General features: G+C 40.0%; 1 protein-coding gene across 5 annotated transcripts in view; it reads right to left on the bottom strand.

The window, feature by feature from the left end:
• The window catches only part of LOC117517618 (nck-associated protein 5-like), a 372,045-nt gene that overhangs the window by 32,617 nt on the left and 324,419 nt on the right, over positions 1-15,009 (bottom strand). The window lies entirely within an intron of this gene.

The raw sequence follows: 15,009 nt of genomic DNA, 5'->3' as shown, positions 1-15,009 counted from the left end.
GTTGTGATGAGAAAAAAACAAAAAAAGCAAAACAAAATGAAAAAAAAGCAAGTATCAACAGATGGGCATCATTAAAAGAAAGCATTTTGCAGAGACTCAATTCAGACAGGAACAGATGGATTGGCATTCAGTGCAGCCCAGGTCCTTGTAACTGTGAATGATAATGGCCAACAGTTGCACAGGCTACAATAATTATTTGTGGTTTTCTGCCGAGAAAGAATTTGGCCATGAAAATCCTCATGAGATGTTTATTTTTGTGTTGCTGTGGCCAGTGGTGGGCACAGTTCAGCTAACCCAATAACCGATAATTATTGAAGATAACGTTTTTGTTAGCAAATTAGCTTTTCAGATAAGTTTTAAAACCATCATCGGACCAATTGTCTTACGATAAACTACCAAAAAAAAAAAAAAAAAAATCCTTAACACCATGCACTGGTCCAGCCATGAGGCAGAGGTCTTAAAATGGAAATCAGGTCTGACTTATGGTTTTGATTTAAAAATCAAATTATTCCAGATAGAATAACTACATTAATGTGAACTCTTAAAATGTATAAGTGAATATCTAACACATATCTATTAATTTTTAAATAATGCACTAATTTTGAAGATTAGAACATTAACAGACAAATGCCAAAAGGGATTATGGGTAAACTTAGCCTCCACTTATACTAATTGGTTAACTAATACATTCTATGTAAAAACCAACAAAAGTGAATCAATGTAACGTGTGTTGGTGTTTGCAAACAAATGTACTTTTGTAAAATATGTCATTTTTATCGTTTGTGTAAAAAAAAAAAGGCATTTGCAAATCCGAAAAGTCTGTTAAATTGTGACTCAGGCCATGTGATATAACAAGCGTCAGAATGCATAGAACACTGCTATCCACTGGTGACCCGTTATATCACAGTGTTATCGACCTGAATCACTTGGTTCACATGGCAGGATTTTAAAATTATCTGTAGGTTTCCAAAACCTGAAAGACCACACATGGAGATAAAAAAAAAAAAAAAAAAAAAAATCATAGCTCTTACAGGTTTGGTCGTACAGTGTGTGGTGTGTAGCCAGACAGTAAAAACAACACATCACACACGAACAGATTGCACACACGAACATTCCCAGGTCACACAGGAAATCTAGCAAAATCTGTCGAGATTAAACGTGACTTCAGAGTAAACAAACGGACATAGTTTGTGGACTATTTATAACAGAGGAAAAAAAATGATACAAAAAGAAAAAGAAAAGGTGTTCTGGAGTGGAGACAGCATGACCACCAGACTTTCTGGTAAGCCCTTTTGATTTTAGATTTTGTTCCGTGCGTCTGTCACCTCGCTTTCTGATTGGCTGCACGTCATATTCAGCAGGCTGCATGCTCATTTGTGGTTGGAGGACACCACACACGCTGCGATATCGGGCGAAGACTAACCAACATGTTGAATATCCCCGATTTGTGATCGGAGCGCTCCTGACATCCTTCTGAGCAGATCAGACACCACACATGGTAGGAATATCTGATTAGATTATCTTTAGCATCATCACGATTGTCGGGGCATCCTTAAGATTGTCGGAAGGGGAAGATCAGGTCCGATATCGGGCTAATTATCTTGCCTTGTGAACCAGGCTTAACAGATCCGTTGTTATGATGCTTCACGGAGCGACTGATTGATCCATTGTTATGACACCACATGGAGCGACTAACTGATTGGACGTTATGAAGCTTCACAGAGTGACTGATTGACACGTTGTTATGACACCTCACCGCAAAGTTCAATGACCAAAATACCAACATTCGGGGCGCAATGAGCATGTTTTCACTATTATTTGATTTCTTTGTGTGACTGACATCGTTATTCAAACATTCAAAAGGCTATTCTTATCGCCACACAACTCCAACCACACACAAGAAAGATTTTGCGAAAGTTCTTGTTACTGAAAGAAACTGCATCTCCCTAACTGGATAGAGTTGTGACGTCATCATGCATGTGCTTAGGCGCTGTCTAGCGGGATTTTGAAAATCCTCTATTACAATTTAATATACTTTTCAGATTTACAAATTCCACAAAAAAAAAAAAAAAAGCCAGATTTTTTTTTTTTTACAAATGAAAAAAATGACATTTTACAAAAGCACATTTATTTGTAAACACCAACACACGTTACATTGATTCACTTGTGTGGGTTTGTACATAGAATGAATTAGTCAACCAATCAGTATGGATTTGGCTTGTTAGCTGAGAGCGTACGGGAGACAAAATTAAAAGTTATCAGCTGTAGCTTCTGATAAATTTTTTGTTTATCGGTTAAGAATTATAAAATATAACTTTTCAGTTAGCTGACTAGCAGTTATCGAAGCCAACTTTTTGGTTAGCTGTGCCCACCACTGGCTGGGAAGAGATGTATGACCTACTGAAGCCGAGTTGTGTGGCACAAGATCTTCTGCTGCTGACCTTGGACATGAAGAATCCTCTGTAGTCAGTTCTGTCTTTCAAAGTAGTGGTAGGTAAAAGTCTGAAAGCACGCGGACATGTTTTTCTCTTTTGTAGCAGAAAAAAAATCGATATTGGCAGTCTCTGCTTCTCGACTGAGTGTCCTTGTCTTGGTGGGATTCATAACACATTTTGCTTGTGAACAATTCTATGAATAAAAAGCTTTCTATGAATGCAGTTGGGCATTACAAATGGCTTTTAAAACTGTTTACATAAAAGGGTTCATTTATCCCCAAATCCTTCAAGTGAATGTCTCAGGCTGAAGCTATTGATCCACTTTTTTATTTATTGCACCATGTATGGAATACCATTTGGTATATTTGTTATTCCCCTTTTTTATATATATATATTTATATATGCGTGGTGACATACTGTACACACTGAACTTGTGAAGTCTTCAGTGTTCGATGTTGGATGTCCACTTTGGATGCACCCTGTTTATTTGCCAGATGGCCTGTTAGTGTATCAACATCATCTGCTGTGAGTCACCGAGGAGGCTTGTTGTGACAGAAATGCATGAAAATATCCAAAATCATGCAACAACAAGTAGCTGAGCATCAACACCTGATCGGCCACATATTGCACTCTAGTTTGACCTAAACCTGTTTTGATATGAACCAGAATGTGCAGTTTGAAATACACCATCACATTAAGAGCTCTGTTTTCTTCATTGTCCATAGAGAGCCAAAATAACTCAGCCGCATGGGGTGTACATTCAGTACAGTACATTCTGAATGCTGGTCCCAAGCCCGGATAAATGAGGAGGGTTGCATCAGGAAGGGAATCCTTTGTAAAAAGCACCAAAATTAAAGATGCAGATAAATTGAATTTCCATACCAGATTGGTCAAGGCCCGGGTTAACGACAGCCACTGGTGCTGTTGCCCAACAGTGTGCTGGCGGAAGTTGGGCTACTGCTGGGCAAAGAAAACAAAGAGGAAGAAAACGTGTCCACAGACAGTGAGAGAAGAGGAAAACTAGAAGGGTGGAAGTGAAAGTCGGGACTTTGAATGTTGGCTCTATGACTGGAAAAGGGAGAGAGCTGGCTGACATGATGGAGAGGAGAAAGGTAGACATGTTGTGCATGCAAGAGACCAAGTGGAAGGGAAGTAAGAGCAGGATCATCGCAGTGGGTTCAAGTTATTGTATGATGGTGTGGAAAGGAAGAGAAATGGTGCCGGGGTCATTTTAAAGGACAAGTATGTTAAGAGTGTGTTGCAGGTTAAGCGAGTGTCTGACAAGGTAATGAGTGTGAAGTTGAAAATTGAACGGGCGATGATGAATACCATCAGTGCATATGCCCCACAGGTAGGTTGCAAGATGAAGGAGAAAAAAGATTTCTGGAGTGAATTAGATGAAGTGGTGGAGAGTGTGCCCAAGCATGAAAGAGTGGTGACAGGAGCGGATGTCAATGGCCATGTTGCTGAAGGGAACAAAGGTGATGAGGAAGTAATGGGTAGATATGGTATCAAGGACAGGAATGTGGAAGGCAGATCGTAGTTGATTTTGCAACAAGGATGGAAATGGCTGTGGTGAGAGAAAAAAAGGACTTTAGAAAAAGGGAGGAGCACCGGGTGACATATAAGAGTGGAGGCAGGTGCACACAGGTGGACTACATTCTTTGTAGGAGATGCAAGCTGAAAGAAATTAGAAACTGTAAGGTAGTGGCTGGGTAGCTAGACAGCATAGGATGGTGGTTTGTAACATGACTTTAGAGGTGAAGAAGAAGAAGAGAGTGAGAGCTCAACAAAGGATCATATGGCAGAAGCTGAAGGAGGAAGACTGTTGTGTGAAATTCTGTGAGCAGGTGAGAGAAGCACTGGATGGATGGGAAGCAGCTTTGGACAACTGGAAGAGTACTGCAGATGTGGTGAGGGAGACAGCTGGGAAGGTACTTGGTGTGACATCTGGACAGCAGAAGGAAGACAAGGAGACTTGGTGGTGGAACGGAGATGTCCACGAAAACATAATGAGAAAGAGGTTGTCAAAAAGAATTGGGATTTGGGATAGTCAGAGAGATGAAGTAGACAGGAGTACAAGGAGATGTGGCGGAAGGCGAAAAGAGAAGAGGCAAAAGCTAAGGAAAAGGCATTTAGCAAGCTGTACAAAAAGTTGAATAGTAAGGAAGAAGAAAAGAACTTGTACCGATTGGCCAGACAAAAGGACAGAGCTGGAAAGAATGTGCAGCAGGTTAGGGTAGTAAAAGATGCAGATGGTAATGTGCTGACAAGTGAGGAGAGTGTGTTGAGAACGTGAAGGGAAGACTTTGGGGAGGTAATGAATGAAGAAAATGAAAGAGAAAAGGCTGGATGATGTGGAGAGAGTAAATCAGGCAGTGCAAGGAATAACTAAGAGTGAAGTGAGGGAAGCCATGAAAGGGATAAAGAGTGGAAAAGTAGTTGGTCCAGATGACATTCTGGTGGTGGCATGGAAATATCTTGGAGAGATGGCAGTGGAGTTTCTAACCAGATTGTTTAATAAATATCTTGGAAAGTGAGAGGATGCCTGAGGAGTGGAGACTAAGTGTGCTGGTTCCTACTTTCAAGAACAAGGGTGATGTGCAGAGCTGCAGTAACTACAGAGACATAAAGTTGATCAGCCACAACATGATGTTATGGGAAAGAGTAGTATAAGCTAAGCTTAGAAAACAGCTGAAGCTCTGTGAGCAGCAATATGGTTTCATGCCAAGAAAGAGCACTGCAGATGCAATGTTTGCTCTGAGAATACTGAGTATAGAGAAGGCCAGAAAGAGTTACATTGTGTGTTTGTGGATTTAGAGAAAGCTTATGACAGGGTGCCAAGAGAAGAGTTGTAGTATTGTATGAGGAAGTCTGGAGTGGCAGAGAAGTATATCAGGGTAGTGCAGCACATGTACAAGGATAGTGTGACAGCGGTGAGATGCACAGTAGGAATGACAGACTCATTCAAGGTGGACGTGGGATTACACCAAAAATCAGCTCTGAGTTCTTTCTTGCTCGCAGTGGTGTTGTACAGGTTGACAGATGACATCAGACAGGAGTCTCCATGGACTATGATGTTTGCAGATGACATTGTGATCTGTAGTGACAGTAGAGACCAGTCTAGCCTGGAGAGGTGAAGATATGATCTGGAGAGAAGGGGAATGAAAGTCATTAGGAGCAAGACTGAGTACATGTGTGTGAATGTGAGGGAGCCCAGTGGAGTAGAAGTGGTGGAAGTAGATGAGTTTAAGTACTTGGAGCCAACTGTTCAAAGTAATGCAGAGTGTGGCAGAGAGGTGAAGAAGAGAGCACAGGCAGGGTGTAGTGAGTGGAGAAAGGTGGCAGGAGTGATTTGTGATAGAAGAATTTCTGAAAGAGTGAAGGGGAAAGTTTACAAGACAATGCTGAGACCAGTTACAGCAGTGATCAGAATAATAGTAGTGCTATGTGACTAAAAAGATTAATCCAGGTTTTGAGTATATTTCTTATTGCTACATGGGAAACAAGGTACCAGTAGATTCAGCAGATTCTCACAAATATGTTGTATGGCTTAGAGACGGTGGCACTAACAAAAAAACAGGAGGCAGAGCTGTAGGTGGCAGAGCTAAGGATGACTTCGTCAAACATTTGGTCAGTTGAAACCATCCGAAAATGTCAAAAGTGACCCTTCAGGACTCAAAAAAAAAAAAAAAAAAAAAAAAAAAATTATAATAAAAATAAAAATAGATGTCCAAAGAGCAAACCAGGAAAGTCTGACAAGCAACTAACTGAAAACCATACACTCAAAGTCAGCATGACAACTGCACAAAAAAGACAGGTGCACAACTGAAAACATGAAACAGGTGTGCAGGGAAGAATTAAGGGTCAGCTTTATCAGAGAGCAGTGGGTTACTTCCCCAGGCCAGTAATAGGACTGGGAACCGAACCCACATCTACATTGTGAGAACCCAACTCCTTATCCACTTCCACCTGCCCTGCTGCTGGACAACATTTTAAATAAATCAGAAGCAGAACACAGGAAATAGAAACCAAAATGTCAAAATGACTCCAGGGTTTTGTTTTGTTTTGATCCTAAAATTCTCCAGGTTTATATTTTCCTCTTTCTCTCTTTCTGATGGTGGGGCAACAGGGGAAAAAAACCTGCAGCTGTACATACAAGATATAAATGTGTGTTTTTGTGAGACAGAGAGACTGAGTGAGCCATAGATCACACAGCTGTATAATTGAATGCCAACCCTGGCAGTTCAAAATACCCTCTATAACCAAAGTATAACAAGGTCCACAGTAATTCCACCCAGAGGCAACAACGACTGGACATAATTTTGTTTTTCATGGCCTGCCTATTGCCTCTGTATATCACTTCTATGGTCTAAGAAGAGAAAGCAGCTTTGTTCATACCTCCACAACGTGATGCCGAGTTTATCCAACAAAGGGGTGTTGGATGAAAAAAAAAAGACGGTCATCAATAATGTTCAGAACTTTATCTCAAAGATATTTCTTTGTCAGCAAGACCAAAAAACATCGTCAGCTGCATTTAAAAATGCCACAGTAAAGATACGTACCCTCAGTCACTGGAGTGCAAATGTGCCATAGTCAAGACGCTTTTCCACTGCAGGAGCGAGTACCACAATGCAGGGAACTACTACACAATTTTTACAAGTACTATGACTGTTTTCACCAAAGGGACCAAGGGGAATGTTTTAAGATTAACCTCAAAATCCAAAGGTGGTTATGAAGGTGGTGTTTTTTAAATGACCATATTACCTCCATCTTTAATAAACTATAACTCTGTAGATTCATATCAGGAGTAAGTAACATTTAAACTGTTGCCTTGTGAAAGAAACTGATCTGAAACGGAGGAAAATATTTTTGAAGACCACTTGTGTGAGTCGTAGTATCATAATCATGTTACTATGACTGGTGAATGCCCCCTTAACGCATCACACCAAGTTCTTCGGAAGCCCTTACTTGGACTACAGTTTACAATTCTTATTTGTTGTTGGAGTTTGCTGAGTACTTGCCTGAGCTTCGGGTATAAAGTAAGATTTGAAAATAAATAAATAAAAGTTCCTCCTGGAGAAGTAACGACTCAATCACAGGTATTGATCAACTGTTTCGATCGAACCCTTCCTGATAAATTACAGTCATTTTCCACTCAATGAGCAAAATGTTATTGCCTCTAAGAGGGGAAAAAATTGCCTTGAGGCAAGTTTATCTAATCTTCAATAACTGACCAGTATGAAGATAAAATACGTAAATTGAGGTTGGAACACAAACTGTGAGTGGATGTGAACTATACGTGAATAGGTGATGTGAGCCTGTGTTTTGGAAAGCTGTGGCATTAAAGCAGCGCTGAGCGGCTCAGAGCCACAGCTGAAACCTTTATCAAATATTTAATTCATCCTTTCTTGATGTGCTTAGCTGGCACATTATTAAAAGGCCAGCCTGTTAATCAGAGAACAGAAACAATTAAACATTTTATTTTTGGCTGTATGGCTCTGAACCCATCATGACTTCATTTTTACATTTCACAGAAAATGGCTCATGTCAGATTCAAACTAAGCTAAGTCTGCCAAAAGATAATTTAAAGTCCTCTTTATACTTAGCCATTAATTTGAACAACATAAAAGAAATACTGAACTAGAGAAAAGTCTTACTTATCTTTATTATAATTTGAACAACATAAAAGAAATACTGAACTAGAGAAAAGTCTTACTTATCTTTATTATTCTCATTTACTCATGTAATTCAACAAGTACTGTTAATTCCTGCTTTAAAAATAATGAAAAATGATAGAAAAATGTGATTGCTTTTTTTCTTCATTATTATATTTAATAAATTTGCAAAAATCTCAAAAAACATTTTCACATTGTCATTATGGGGTACTGTGTGTTGAATTTTTTTTTTTTTTTTGGGGGGGTGGGGGGGGGGTGGGGTAGGAATGAATTTATTCCATTTTGGAATAAGGCTGTAACATAACAAAATGTGGAAAAAGTGCAGCATAGTGGATACTTTCTGGTTGTACTATTCTTATTAAACAATAATGTAACATTTTATGTATACACTTTATATTTCACCAGATTGACTAGTGGCATAAAGGAGTGTGTATAGGTCCCCCTGTACAGGATGCCAGTTACATTACTTTATATTTTGTGTAGCTGTAACTATAGTATAACACCTTGCATGACAGAATGCCGACTTGAATTTGTGGAATCACTGGAAAGTACATTGAGGATCTGCTTTAGATGGAAAAACATTACAGAAATGTAGTCAATTTTAACTCAGTGGGATAAGGAGTTAGATGACAATATGCAGACCTGGGTTAGATTCCTTCTGTTTGTGTGTGTGTGTGTGTCAACCCTGTCTGTGTTCTTATGTTTATGGGTTTGTATTTAGTCCCCTGTCTTGTTTCTATGTATGCACTCTTGTTGATTTTCTGCTGTTGTATCTTGATTTTGTGTTGTCACACCTTGACTATTTAGCCAGGGTATGCTGAGCATATTTAAAACACTGGCATACGCTGGCATACATCTAATAAGTTATTGGTAAGTTTTGTATAAGTTAAGAGCACATTGAAGCATGCTGATGTATGTCATAATACGCTGAGTACCTTGAAAAAATTTGTACATGCACAATGTTTTCAACATATGCCAGCATATGTCTCATACATCTCGTGTACGCAGCCCATAAGTTGTAAGTAAGTTATGTGATTGTTGACACGCGTTTCTTGTAAGTTACTCATAAGTTGAAATATGTCCATTGACGCTGTCCATTGATTGTCTCAAAGCTGCAGTCCTCAAGTAAACAAACTGTTTCAAATATTAAAACCATTGAGTGCAGAAGGTTCCTGGTTCGAATACCACATTTCTCCATGTAATGTGGAGTTGCGTCAGGAAAGGCATCCGGCGTAAAACTTGTGCCAATTCAACATGCAGGTCCACCTTGACGACCCGGAGTGCAAAACAAGGGAGCAGCCGAAGAGACTTACTTTTACACATGGAGTGAATATAAGGTCGCAATTTTACCTCTTCATTTCAGTCAGATTCATCATCACAGTCTGACAAACACATAAAGCGTCCCGATTTTGGAAAACGACATCTGAAGATATTCCTTGTCATAGCGGAAGAAACATAATGTTTTAAAGCAAGTGCTTTGGTGGGTTTTCTGCTCTGTTTCCCATGATCCACCAAGGCAATAATAAAATAAAAGAATGTTAAATTACTCTTTTTTGCCTCCGTGTGGAGAAGAAATGCTGTGCGGCAGCGTATGCATGCTCAATGACATGCTCCTCAATATTTAAGTACAAAAGGGTTCTGCTGGCTGTGTTAATTCAAACGAAGCCAGACTTAACTGTTCTGGCATGTATCATACCGTGCAGTACCTACCCGAACCACTCGGTGGAAACAGGGCTGTCAGCATATGCTGACTAAATCGTCAAGGTGTGACAGGGCCCCTAGTCTTCTGTCATAGTTGATTAAGTGTTGCCTCCCTTTTTAATCTGTTTCTTGTCTGTCTTTTCACTTTGGCACTTTATGCATTTTTGAGTTCCATGGTTGTTTTTGGAATTATTTACTTAGATTTGTATTTTGGTTTTGTGACTGTTCTCCTGCTTAGGTTATGTTTAGTTATTGTATGTTTTGTTGCCTCAGTCTTAGATGTCTGTTATGTTCCCAGTCACCTTTTGGTTGGTTGTTTGTCTCCTGAAATTTTGACCCCATCTCACACCTGTCCTTCATGTATTCATCAGTTGGTTTGGCATTTAAGTAGCACCTGCATCTTTGTTCACTTTCCTCACATGGTTCTCTTTGATCCCTCTGTAGTTTTGTAAGTACTAAGAATATTGTTTGTCACCTCCTTGCAGTTGTTGGATTTGGTTTGTGTGTCTTGATTTCCCTTGTGTTTGGATTACTTTGTCATGTCACATTTGGACTCTTTGTCTATGTTCCATCATGTCACCTGTTTGAACAGTTTGTCACCTTGGGGATATTAAAATGCCTTGGCTTTTGCAGTAACTCTTTAGCCTTTTTGCTGCATGCAGATTGAGTTTATTTTGAACTGCTAATCATAACGCCCCCTGTGTGTGTATGCTTTGGTGTCCATAGACAACACACTTCATTTTCACTGTCACAGTCCACCCAGCTATAAATGGTTGCTTGTCAAGACCAGGGAAAAAACCTGCAGTGGACTGGTGTCCAACCCAGGGAGAGTTGTAGACTCTCACCCATTTCACACGATAGAATCTCGGGATAAGCACCGGCACCGATGGGCCTCAGGACCTACGTTGGACTTATTTCTTGTACTGAATATTTCAACAACAGGAATTAAGAAATGGTTCCGTTCCCATGTTTCTCAGCCCTGCGTCAATAATTACAATAAATCTTTTATTTTCAAAATGTCATTTTATGCACAAACGTGTGATTTGCTTTTCAAAAATGGCAATGACACTTTCTGTACCCAGTGAGTTAAAAAAAATAGTCCAAATAAGACTTAAGAATATACTAATGATCATCATATTAAATTAGAACACAATTAATCAACATAAAATGAAAAGCTGGTTCAAAAGCAGGAGCAGAAAAAATGACCAGTGAGAATGACTGTACCCAAAGTGGGTGGTCCAGAGCCACTTGATTGACAGCACATCTTCATTAGGAGACAAGGAAAATGATACAGTAGTGTGTGTGTATTTCATTATTATATTTGCACACTTATTTATTTGATTTTATTGCAGCAGTAGAAAGACTGTGTAAAACAGGTCCCTTTGAAACAATCTTTTCTTATAAGCAGTTCCAGTGATGATGAGATGAAATGGATGATGAAAATCATCTGTAAGGCAGCAATTTGCCTCTTTTATTCCATGAAAATAAATTCAAGAATTAATGTGTCTGAGTTTTATGTGTGTTTGTTTCGCTCGGCAGCTCCCAGAAAGCTGTCACTGACTATCATGAATCAGCCAGAGTAACGGAGCATTAACACATTTTACGAATGTGATTTTTGGATGTGATTGACAGCTCAATCAGTCCCTTTGCCAAATGATTCTCTTGGCTGCCATTACTGTGTTGAGGAAAGTAGGGGTTGCAAACAACATGTTGACAAAAGTGATCGATGTGAAACCGTGACATTTCAGACCGTCTGAGCGGTAGGAAGTGAAAACATCAATGCATCAAATAATTTCCGAGACGGGATGATCACTGTTATTACTGCGCAAATTTAGATTGTTGTCTGGAAATACTGTGCGGAATGACAATGTAGAGTGTGACGCGTTTGAGAATCTGACTCTGATCCATCTCAGTGGTAGTAATTGCTCGTATTGTGGCCCATGTGTGAACAATGAATCCAGAATAAAACAGGTCCTGTTGTGATGGAGCTTCATTTTTAAAACACAGTTCGAGGGGGAAAAGTGCCTGAAATGAGATTCCTAAAACCAAGGTTTTCACATTCATTTGGGCTTACAAACATTATTTTGTATTCAATAAATGAATTATAAAATAGTGGTTGTCATTTATAAAAGATCAGGTTTGCCTTTTTAACTGAAGCAGGTATCAGAATAACAACTGTAACTGAAGGCAAAAAAAGAAGGAACATCTTTCTAAAGGTAATTTGATGTCTTGTGTGAAAGACTGTACAACAAAAAGGTTCAAACAATAAACACAAATGCACATTTTGAACAATATATCAAATGGTCTATACGTTTTTTTTTTGTTTTTTTTTTGTCTTCATGGTAAAAGCAACAGAGTTATCCAGTAACATTCACATGCAAACTAGTGGAGCAATCCTGATAGTTACACACTCTTTGTTTGAGCATGTGTGATTGTCATCAGAGGCTGTCCGTCTGCTCCATCTGCTTTCAGTGATCGCTGTGCGGAATGGCGCAGGGTGCATTTGGAGCCCAATAGTATGTACTCATTGGAGCACCCAGGGGGCTATTCAAACGGGCCAACTAGTAACATCTACTCCTGAAAACGATCTTTGGTTTTTCACGTGAATCAGGTGAATCTGCCCTATGATTGTATTTGGGAAAACCATGTGATGTGAACCAATTCCAATTGGACACTCACGTCGTGCACGTCATCACACAACTTCTATGAGGAGTACAAAGATGGCCGATGGCTGGCTCGAAAGTCCGTGGAGTTAACTTTTCAGCAAAAAACGTAAGTTTCTTTCTCATATCATTAAAAGGGTTTTTTATAATTTAGTAAAGCTTGGTCTTAGCCGTCGTATACGATGGCGTCGGCCCTAGAGGGATAATGAAGATAACATATTTATCCATATTTGTCTTTTTCCTCCAAACGCCATCGTGCACATGAACTGCACGAGGAAGTGCATGTGCACGCGTGACGTTTTGAGATTACCAGTGATCTGACCCATTTTCTAGATGTGCGCTCTCGGGGCGTGCATGCTAACTTCCATAAGATGTTAATCATTCCAGCATTATCTACTTTTTTAGATTAAAAGTGTTTAATTTTTGTTAACTTTTACAAAAGATTTGAGAAACATATTTTTAAAGAAATAAGCTGTTTTCAGAGCATTTTCTGCCATCTTGGATTATTTTGTATAAATGACATTACACTTCCTTTCTTCACTCTGATTGGTTTGGCAAAGGGATTGGTTGGCTCTCACTGCGGTATTGTATCACTTCCTGTTCCGGAGCACAGCGGTGTTTTGCTGTATCTGTTAGCTGTTTAATCTGCGCAGTTAGATTGATCTAGATAACGATTTGTTTCACAGTGTAATTTTCACGTGCCTTAACTAAAGCACTCCCTCTGCTGAATCACCTCTAAATTACTTACACATTATTCACTTTGTGTGTTTTTAGCAATCCACTAGCTTAGCGCAGCTACTAGCTCTTAGCCGGTTTAGCATGGCGGCTTCTTGTGTCTCTCCCGCACTTTTCTGCTCTGGGTGTGAAATGTTTAGTTATTCCTCGGCCTCCTTTACCAGTAATGGTACTTGTAATAAGTGTAGCTTATTCGTAGCTATGGAGGCCAGGCTGGGCGAATTGGAGACCCGGCTCCGCACCGTGGAAAATTCTACACTAGCCAGGCCCCTGTAGTCGGTGCGGACCAAGGTAGCTTAGCCGCCGTTAGTTTCCCTCTGGCAGATCCCGAGCAGCCGGGAAATCAGGCCGACTGGGTGACTGTGAGGAGGAAGCATAGCCCTAAACAGAAGCCCCGTGTACACCGCCAACCCGTTCACATTTCTAACCGTTTTTCCCCACTCGGCGACACACCTGCCGAGGATCAAACTCTGGTTATTGGCGACTCTGTTTTGAGAAATGTGAAGTTAGCGACACCAGCAACCATAGTCAATTGTCTTCCGGGGGCCAGAGCAGGCGACATTGAAGGAAATTTGAAACTGCTGGCTAAGGCTAAGTGTAAATTTGGTAAGATTGTAATTCACGTCGGCAGTAATGACACCAGGTTACGCCAATCGGAGGTCACTAAAATTAACATTGAATCAGTGTGTAAATTTGCAAAAACAATGTCGGACTCTGTAGTTTTCTCTGGGCCCCTCCCCAATCGGACTGGGAGTGACATGTTTAGCCGCATGTTCTCCTTGAATTGCTGGCTGTCTGAGTGGTGTCCAAAAAATGAGGTGGGCTTCATAGATAATTGGCAAAGCTTCTGGGAAAAACCTGGTCTTGTTAGGAGAGACGGCATCCATCCCACTTTGGATGGAGCAGCTCTCATTTCTAGAAATCTGGCCAATTTTCTTAAATCCTCCAAACCGTGACTATCCAGGCTTGGGACCAAGAAGCAGAGTTGTAGTCTTACACACCTCTCTGCAGCTTCTCTCCCCCTGCCATCCCCTCATTGCCCCATCCCCGTAGAGACGGTGCCTGCTCCCAGACCACCAATAACCAGCAAAAATCTATTTAAGCATAAAAATTCAAAAAGAAAAAATAATATAGCACCTTCAACTGCACCACAGACTAAAACAGTTAAATGTGGTCTATTAAACATTAGGTCTCTCTCTTCTAAGTCCCTGTTAGTAAATGATATAATAATTGATCAACATATTGATTTATTCTGCCTTACAGAAACCTGGTTACAGCAGGATGAATATGTTAGTTTAAATGAGTCAACACCCCCGAGTCACACTAACTGCCAGAACGCTCGTAGCACGGGCCGAGGCGGAGAATTAGCAGCAATCTTCCATTCCAGCTTATTAATTAATCAAAAACCCAGACAGAGCTTTAATTCATTTGAAAGCTTGACTCTTAGTCTTGTCCATCCAAATTGGAAGTCCAAAAAAAACAGTTTTATTTGTTGTTATCTATCGTCCTCCTGGTCGTTACTGTGAGTTTCTCTGTGAATTTTCAGAACTTTTGTCTGACTTAGTGCTTAGCTCAGATAAGATAATTACAGTGGGTGATTTTAACATCCACACAGATGTTGAGAATGACAGCCTCAACACTGCATTTAATCTATTATTAGACTCAATTGGCTTTGCTCAAAATGTAAATGAGTCCACCCACCACTTTAATCATATCTTAGATCTTGTTCTGACTTATGGTATGGAAATTGAAGACTTAACAGTATTCACTGAAAACTCCCTTCTGTCTGATCATTTC

The sequence above is a fragment of the Thalassophryne amazonica genome, chromosome 1, assembly GCF_902500255.1.
Source record: "Thalassophryne amazonica chromosome 1, fThaAma1.1, whole genome shotgun sequence".
NCBI classification, from domain to species: Eukaryota; Metazoa; Chordata; class Actinopteri; order Batrachoidiformes; family Batrachoididae; genus Thalassophryne; species Thalassophryne amazonica.
This window is presented reverse-complemented; position numbering and strand designations above follow the sequence as displayed.